At 44.6% G+C, this 9,594-nt stretch overlaps 1 non-coding gene across 1 annotated transcript; it reads left to right on the top strand.

Annotated features, from left to right (window-relative positions):
* Window positions 1-1,080: 1,080 nt before the first annotated feature.
* Window positions 1,081-1,153, top strand: TRNAS-UGA (transfer RNA serine (anticodon UGA)). The gene has a single exon. It is a non-coding gene; the product is annotated as a tRNA-Ser (tRNA).
* Window positions 1,154-9,594: the final 8,441 nt, after the last annotated feature.

The following is a 9,594-nucleotide window of genomic DNA, read 5'->3' as shown; positions in this document are numbered from 1 at the left end:
TATTACTCGGTTGTGGTGACGCGTCATTCCTGAGGTATATATAAAAAGGAACGTTGTCTTTTTGTATTTCTCAAACTTCTTATCCAAATTTCTGTACTTCGCCTGGACTGGAAGACCTCAAGCTCATTGGCCTCAGTTGTTGATAGTGTCATGTTGTGACGAACCCACCCCTCCTCCTGACTCAGTGATACCAACGCCTCCTCGCAGTGATCTATGGGTATTTTGAAAAGGTTAAGTGATGCATTGTGAAGTTGTTGGCTTCATGCCAATTTATGGGGATTTGAAACGTTGTCCATTTGACGGAGTTAAATCAAAAGAAACGCCTTTCGGTACCATATTTGATTGGAGATAAATCTCAAGGGCTTTTACATGGAACTGGTGCCTGAATCATTTGTCTATACTTTTTCTTACTTTTAAGAAATGTTTGGAGTGCGTGGCACCATCTGAGAAGGGAGCAGTTTGCGGGCGAGCTCGGTCAGCCAGTCAGTCCCGCTTAATCCGCTGGGCAGAGCCACAGCGTCGTCTGAGGTCATACCTTTGTTTAGGTGTAGTGGCGCTCTCTGGGTAGTCGTTTTCATTGAAAGGAGGTTGCTGGTGTCCTGCTGAGTCTCTTGGAGTGGGCGTGTTGACGTCATTTCTGATGTCCTGCATGGTGGATGAAGCTTACTGGGATCCAAGCGTTGCAGCTGAGACTGTACCCATACGTGATCGGGGCCTCGTCGACGTGGAAACCGGTGACGTACCGCCTTGCACAGCGGGTCTCGGTAGTAGGGACGGGCGGTTTTATGATGGGCAGGTCTGGTTATCTGGTGTGGGATCTCCTGTTGTTGTTCTGGATGCTTTGGCGGCGGCTGGGCGCTCAGTGAAATGCGGTGATCTTGGAGTTGGTAGCAGAGCTTGGCGAGAGGGTGTAACTGTCTTCATGAGTGTGGTGGCAACTGAACAGTTACATAGGCCGCTGTCCCACCTGCTACTTTCTAAGGTATTAATGTTTTCTGTATACGAACCTTGAGAGTGTTCACCAGCGCCACCCTCAACCATAGCGGTGGACGTGGAACGTTCTGTACTGGTGGGAGAACGGCCGATGTAGCTCAGTTGGAAGAGCACCGGACGTGATATTCGGAGGTCGTGGGTTCGGTTCCCACCATCGGCATGTTGTTTTTCCTTCTAGTTTGTATTCAACTAACTTTCCCCTAAATAGATGACATTACTAATTTTGTGATTACCGAAGTAAAAATAAAAAGCATATATATGCATAAAAAGTGTCAGATTGGATCTGTACTTTTGATTGGTCCAGGGTGAAAAGTGACAAGAGGGTTTTTGAGTCTTGAAACACTCGTGAATGTTACATCTTCTACAAGAACGCTTACGACCACGTCTTAAATAGAGCATAAAGTACATGACATCAAAGCATGGCGAAAAACAATGCTGTGGATGCTTCTTGCGAAACATCGTTAGCGGTGGCTATGGGCGGCATGCGCTGTCGACCGAATCGTGTGCTTCGTCGTCAAATGCTGAGTAGACAGTTTGAATAGGGCGAATAAGATCGCGATAAAAGCTCAGGACACGTTCGGCGCAAATTTTTCCTTGATCATCATTCTGTTTCTTTTGCTCCGTCGTGGATGTAACCGAGCACACTAGTGGACGTACGTTTCACGTTGTTTCTTTTGATATGCGCTGTATCAAGAAACAGCAAGTAATAAGAACCTAATGAATCTCGAAATCGATCATCATCATCATCATCATCGTCATCATCATCATCAGCCTGATTATACTCACTGCAGGGCGAAGGCCTCTCCCATATTTCTCCACTTAACCCGGTTCTGTGCTAGCTGCATCCACTTGACCCCTGCGAACTTCTTAATCTCGTCCGCCCACCTAACTTACTGCCGCCCCCTGCTACGCTTTCCTTCCCTTGGAATCCAGTTTGTTACCCTCAGCGACCATCGGTTATCCTCTCTTCGCACTACATGTCCTGCCCATGTCCATTTCTTCTTCCTAATTTGCACTAGAATGTCGGTAACTCGGAATGTCGGTCGAAATCGATAGCCCTGCAAAAAAGAAATACACGATATCATTTTCGGCAGCAAGTATTCAAACTTAGCTTCAATTTTCTTTTTCTGCGGTAGCACATCCTAACTCCTGTCGCACTGTATTTAGAGAAATAAATATGCTGCTAAGAAACCATTTAAATAATAATTCACCTCACCGAACAAGGAGGGACCCAATCACAGACGTTATGCTAAAAGCAAAAGCGGCAATTGACATCAGAACATCCTATTTTTCCCTTTAAATATTTTCCAGAGCATGAAGCCCTATAGCGCACTTCTGCGCCCCGCCCATGTGCGTATACGTTTTGAAGTTCATGGAAAAAACAAAACAAAAATAGGAACGGTTGATATGAAGGCTTAAGGAAAATTTCACTTTGTTACACGTAACCGGTAGGGTATCAGTGAGGAAAAGGTCCTGCGTATCACTAAAGCAAAAGTTGAAAGCCTAGCATTTATGCTAATGGAATAAAATCATGCTGTAAGCTGGGTTTCGCAAGGGCAGGGGAACTAGAGACCAAATTGACAACCTTCGCTGGATCATGGAAAAAGCAAGAGAGCTCCAGAAACCCATCTACTTCTGCTTTAATGATTATGCGAAAGCGTTTGACTGCGTAGATCACAGCAGATTGTGGCAAGCTCTCCAAGAGATGGGAGTTCCAATTTACCTCATCTGTCTCCTCAGGAACCTGTATGAAGGGCAAGAGGCCACAGTCAGAATTGGGCATGGTCTTACTGATTGGTTTCCGATTGAGAAAAGAGTGAGGCAAGGCTGCATACTGTCGCCCTGCCTATTTAACCTGTATGCAGAGTGCATCATGAGGAAGGCCGGTCTGGACGAGTTTTCAGCTGGAGTGAAGATTGCTGGAAAACGTATCAACCACCTTAGGTATGCAGATGATACCACTTTAATGGCAGAAAGTGAAGTGGAACTCAAGAGACTTCTGATGCGCGTACAAGAAGACAGTGAGAAGTTTGGGCTTAAACTGAACATTAAAAAGACAAAGATCATGGCGTCTTGCCCTATCAAGTCCTGGAGCATCAAGGGACGAGAAGTGGAAGCAGTGACAGATTTTCTCTTCTTGGGCTCCAAGATTACCCCGGAAGGAGACTGCAGCCATGAAATTAGGAGACGCCTGTTTCTGGGAAAGAGAGCCATGGTTAGCCTTGACCTCCTAGTAAAGAGCAGAGAGATTAGTCTGTCAACCAAGATCCGTATAACTCGTACTATGGTCTTTCCAGTTGTGATGTATGGATGCGAGAGTTGGACTGTGAAGAAGGCTGACCGCCGAAGAATTGACGCGCTTGAATTGTGGTGCTGGCGGAGACTCTTGAGAGTTCCTTGGACTGCCAGAAGATCAAATCAGTCGATATTGTCGATCATAAACCCTGACTGCTCATTGGAAGGTCAAATTCTAAAGTTAAAGCTCACATACTTTAGTCATCTGATGAGAAGAGAGGAGTCGCTGGAGAAAGATTTGATGTTGGGAAAGGTTGAGGGTCGCCGGAGAAGGGGTAGGCAGCGAACGCGATGGTTAGATGGCATCCTCGAGGCGCTGCAGATGAAGTTATGTGATGTTAGGAAGATAGTGAGAGACCGGAAAGCGTGGCGTGACATGGTCAATAGGGTCACGAAGAGTCGGACACGACTGAACGACTGAACTGAACTGAATAGGATAAAATATTGGTCAGCCTCAGTTAGCCACGTTTGGCGAAGGAAATCTGGTAACATTATGTTTTGCATCAGCAAGCAATTCACGAAATTTGTAAAGGCGTAATCTGTCAAGTGAGCCAGACTTGCCATATTAGGCGTGGGTGGTCAGCCCTCTACGGTCAAATCTTACATTGTTGCTGCCTTTAAGACACCGTACGTTATTTAAAATGTGCAGTTTATAGTTATTGCGGTCGCAACAATTGCCATTTTTGAGGTTTCCGTTTAGTTAGCGAAGGAACCCTTCTTGATCCTATAGCAATAATTGTCTCGATTGTGGTTATTTGGTAGAAACGCCCTGACACCCTTTCAAATACAATGAGTGGCTACCAACGTTCGCTTTCTGGTGGGCGCATGAAAGTATACTTAGTGCTAAGTGCATTACCTAGTTTAGGGTCTATGCTTTTTAAACTGCTTTCGAGATCGCGTATCTATTATGAAGTATTCCTAATATTTAAAGGCGCAGAAACACAAGACATATAGATAGCACTATGAGACCAAGTAGCACAACCGCACGTTTTCTTACCTATATGTCTAATACCGCAGGCCCTTCTATGCGTTCTTCTAGGCGCTTCGTCCTGTCGTGTTCTCTGTATTTGATGTGTGTTTTTGCACAATTAAATGTAAAGAATTCCCTCTAAGCAACTAGCCCAAGAGCAAGTTCTCTTATATTATAAAGTAATTCCTACGAATTTCCGGTACTCCCCCAATTCTGACGCATATGCTTGCACGTGCGTAGAGATCCCTTTGATTGTGACGATCACAGATGATTGTGACTATGCCGGGCCATGTCTAAAAAGCCATTATTTTCTTAGATGGGCCGGTTTTGCTGTTCATGTTCCTGGGTGTTCAATAAAGGTTAATAATAATGATTATAATATATTAATATATTATTCATGTTATTATTATTATCATTATTATTAATAATAATATTGTTCATTTTACGAACATGTAAATATCGGTTTTACATTGAGCAGTGAAACCTTACGCATAGCATACAACGAATCTAAAATGACGCTATTGTCACAATGTATTTGCTGATCCAGGTGGCGCTTGTTCTATTCATGTGTGCTGGCCGTACGCTGTGCTTTGCTGAATCACATGCAGCTATCATTTTATATTTGATGGACAATTGAAAAAAAAAAAACTGATTGCTCTTCGTTCTGGAATCATAGCGTAGAAGCACAAGTCTTTTTCGTGTTTGGACTATTTTCGATAAAACACCGCATTTTTTAGATAAACGTAGGGTATTATTCTTACTGAAAAGTGAAAACAGTCATGTCTTTCAGAAAAAAGTAACTGCTATTTCTCGCCCCAATAAATAACACCGAGCCGGAGAGCTTCAGGAAGTGTAGTGATGATTCGGAAAGCAACTAACGGGTACAGAATAGACATAAGAGAAGTTTCTCCAGAATTTTTCTGCACAAATCTGGTAGCGAAGACAGCTGTTCGATAGCTTAATGTTGTGGGACAACCATTGCTGGTTCTTCACTCCGACAGATGTTTAAGGATCTCAGAGATGTCTTATTCATTTTAAGTGAAGATCAGTGTAAGGAGATATTCTACCAAACCTACTAGATAACTCCTGGTCTCGAAACGTGCTATGAAACGCCAGTTCAGTTCACGGGTCATATGTTCCTTCTGCCGAGATGTGACCAGCGCTCACTAAAAAACGTGGGCTGAGCAGCGGACAGTCGTTGCATCTGCCGCTACACTGGCCAATGAGCGAGTTTGCTTCTCAATGTGACATATAGAGCCTTTGAATTATTTATCAAGGGTTGCTGAAGAAAATTTATTGGAATGCAACAAATATGGTCATGAAAGTGAAGTTAAGAACCTACTATAAAACCCGGTTCCAGATTCCCTTCTCAAAGTACTTTGATGAAATTTTCGTATACTCGGCATCATAAGTATTGTGAAAAAGGACTACAAGCGGCTACCTCTAAATTATAAAGTTGTGCAATCATACGTTTGCAAGAAGACCGAAAAGGACAGTATACACATGTTTACTCTTTTAGCCCATCTCATCATTAATCACATGAATCCAAAACGCAAACAAACGTCGAAATTTAATTTTATTCTTCTTTGTACACGAATGCAAATTGGGAACGAGGCAGCATGCATCTGCTACAAAAGCAATTTGCGTTGCATAGTCTCGCTCAATTTTTTATGAATGCTTTATGCGCCTCAGAGTGGACGCATTTTTCTGGATTTGAGGTCGCGTCCGATTCTGTAGTCTTCCTCACTGAACATTAGATGCCGATGTAGCTTGCATCAGGAAATCAAGTCGCTCTGAACAATCAGAAGCAATGACGACCAATCGAATGGGGAAACGTGAATGCAAGGCCAATTCGAACGCTGGATAAACATTGGAGGCTGCCTGCGTACCGCTTGCCGTGCCTTTTTTTCTTTGGAAGGAGTAATTCAATATGCAATCCAATGGCCCTACGTGGTTCCCTGAGTGCAACGTCCGGAAAGCATGTCTTGGATGAACGAAAGAAACGAAGAGGCAGCAGGCGATTGCGGCCAAGGGTAAAAAGAGGTCTCAACAAAACAAGCAACCATTCAAGGAGATGAAGTCGGCACGCGTGGCAGCGCGAGTAGTGAGAGTGGAAGTAATCTTTTTTAAAAGCTTGGTATTTGGCAGTCCTTTCTGTTTTCCTTAAAGTGTTACAAAACACATTCAATTATGAAGCTAGATACAGTAGAATTTGTGGAAGAGTTAGGAACTTATTCCTTTCAAATTTTCTCGAATAGAGGAAAGCAGCCATATCGTTACCAAAAAGTTGAAGGAAAAGCTTAAGGGGAGAAAATACTTACTCACTCCCTTTTTCCTTGTTTGTTGCTATTCTTATATAACCGAAAGCCGTGCGCTACCTCAGCTATTTTACTACCCATATTAGGGCGTTTATTTCAGCTCAAGGACCTTTTACACTCTCACGTAGATCAAAATAGGTGATGCCACGATCGCAAAAGCATTGTAAACTTCAACAGGCATTCACTGTTGACGTGTTGGGCTTTTTCGGCGTTTTCGGTGTTGTCAGAATGCTCTGGCGGCAGCTTGCGCCTATTACACTCCTGGCCATGACCACCTCCGGGCGCGCCAAAGCCACATACTCAGGATACGCCACGCACTCTTGCCAAGAACTGCCTGGTTGAGACTCGTTCGTGTCACGTCATATTTAAATATGTCGAGAACACAAACAAGAAATATAAACCAAGGTGGCCCCTGCATGCCCGTTCTACATGCTTATAACAGGCTCAATCCAACAAAATAATGAAAGATTTGGACTTGCGGGGCACAAAGGGAATGGTTTGGTTTGGTTTGTGGGGTTTAACGTCCCGAAGCAACTCAGGCTATGAGAGATGCCGTAGTGGAGGACTCCGGAAATTTGGAGCACCTGGGGTTCTTTAACGTGCACTGACATCGCGGAGTGCTATTCAGCGACCGACAGACAGAGAACGGGCACTGATAGACTCCTAATCTTTCCTATGATGTAGTTGGAGGGATTGAAATCTAAGAAATTAATTAAGGCTGTTAGGAAACGCTTCTGAGAATTGGGGCGTTGCTCGAAAATGCACATCGAAAACTCAATAATTCTTGGGGGCAACTTGTGCGCACACGCGCAGCTGCACTGTACACGCCAGGCGTGCCAGAGGCGGCGGTTCCTTGACGCGCTGGCGCCGTCGTAGCCGACATAACTTTACCTACGTCTTTACGTGTCGCGCCGAAAACGTATGCCTGTTCGCCGCAAGGTCGGCCTAGAGGTGGCGCCACTGTCGCTCCGATAATGTGAATTGGCAGTCGCGGCGCTCGCAGAAATGCGCGTGGTGTATGTCTATTTCCATGTTTAAGGCGGGTTTGCTGGTGAAGAAAACGTGGATTCTGCAATGAATTAGAGATTTAGTGATTGGAGTGTTCCGTTAAAGAATTTGAGAAAAAAATTTCGTTGATTTGTCCATTATTGCAGAAAAGAAGAGCGGATTTTAGAAAAAGGCAAGCAACCATTGGTTATTTAAATTTACTGGCGTCGTTTTGCACGCTTTTTGCATAGTACCACTCTCATGGGAATGATATTTTTGTTGTGCATCACTTGCCTAATGAAAGCTTTCTTTTTGTTACCGTATTTTCATCCTCGTGCGCGTGGCTTGTAAGAGTTTCAGACAGGCAAGTTTATTATTGCGAAAGCAATACTACTTTAAGAAACCTTGCGCTACGCTGCAAGGTTTCGAGCTTGCAGCGTAGCGCAGCCAGTAGCGCAGCCGGTAGCCACGCCTTACCCACGTGACTATGTGACGTCACACCCCACCTGACACTAGGGTGAGAGCTGGGCTACCAACTCAAGCGGCTGGCAGGAGCTGCCAACTTGGGTCTCTCGTTTCAAATGGGATGGTTATGTCAGAATCAGCCTGCTAGGACCCTGGCATTCATTTTACCCCTAAAGGCCACTAAGGCACTTCCATACGGATTGGTTAAAGCGGGGCTATATAAGTGGGTTGAGGAAGAAGAAAAAGATTAGAAGAAGAACACTCGGTCACCCGCAGCTAATGCTTTCGGTCAATATTTGGTTCAGCAGCGTTGAACCGTTGTAATTTTTTTATTGTCAAACCCATGTAGATGAACGATTCGTGCTCTGACCTTGAGTACTTTAAAATGAATCAAGGCATAGCCTTGTTAATTATATTGTGCATGCCTCGAGGATTAAGCTGGGTAAATATAGCACCCACTACATTATTCCAGGCGGGTTGCTGTGGGCTCTGCCTAGACAACTTTGTCTACACAACAACGCACAAGTATTCCCCAAAAATGAGATTACGCCGACCCTGTACAGGAAATCTGACTGTCCACGAGTAGAGCGCTGAGTGGACTGAGTTTGTCGAACTCACAATGAAGCGAATGCTTCATGCGGCCAATGTCCGACAATCTTATTATCTAGCACTGCGACAAAGACTCTATAAGATTTCCCGAAAGAGAGGAAAGTATAACAGATTGGTAATGTTTGTTATGCTCATAAATAAACCCTTAGTAGTGTAATAGTTTCTTTACATTGTCAATAAGTGTCAGTATATGAGAGTAGTTTTATTACCTGGACAAACTTCAGGACTATCAGATAATAATTTACAATAACGTAAAAGTGCAAACTATTAGTCACGTCGCTGCGATAACATCGTAGAAACACTAAGCATAGGCGCTGTCATGTTTTGAAAAATATTTTGGGAGGCTGAAAATGTCCTTATCACTGTATAATTGCTGACCAATGGATTAGTATTGTTATGGGGAAGATATTCATTCCGATAGCTGTCCACCCAACTAACGTTAAAAGCAGCACCGATCTGCCTCACTTCATCATGCTCAGCACGAACAGCAAATACCGCTAAGTAACACTAACCCCCCCCCCCCCCCCCCTCGGGAAAAGCACAGTCCCGGTGCGTTCTACGTTAGCGAAATGGAACGTGCATAATAGGGCTTCAGAGGGGCCACATGTACTATTTCGGAGGTTCGCGCTGTGGACGAGGACTTCGGATATACAGGTTCAACTTCGTATGCGACGTCGGTCAAGGGGCGCAAAACACGGCAAGGGCCTGTGTAACAGGACAAAAGGTTTTTACACAAGCCAACCCGTCTGCACGGGAGCCACAGCAAGACGAGATATCCAGGAGTATAGTGGACATCACGGTGGCGACTGTGGTACCGGATATTTTGGGAGTCTTAGGATGCAGAGAGCCTGGAACGAGATATCCGGCGGGCATCATGAGCACGGGCGACAGCATTACTGGCGTAAGTGCTGGTGGCGTCTGCCGTGGGTAGTGAGGTGTCGAAGAGCAGTAACGGGT

Source organism: Amblyomma maculatum, chromosome 4 (assembly GCF_055883805.1).
Source record: "Amblyomma maculatum isolate TAMU_Amacu chromosome 4, ASM5588380v1, whole genome shotgun sequence".
Classification (NCBI taxonomy): domain Eukaryota; kingdom Metazoa; phylum Arthropoda; class Arachnida; order Ixodida; family Ixodidae; genus Amblyomma; species Amblyomma maculatum.
This window is presented reverse-complemented; position numbering and strand designations above follow the sequence as displayed.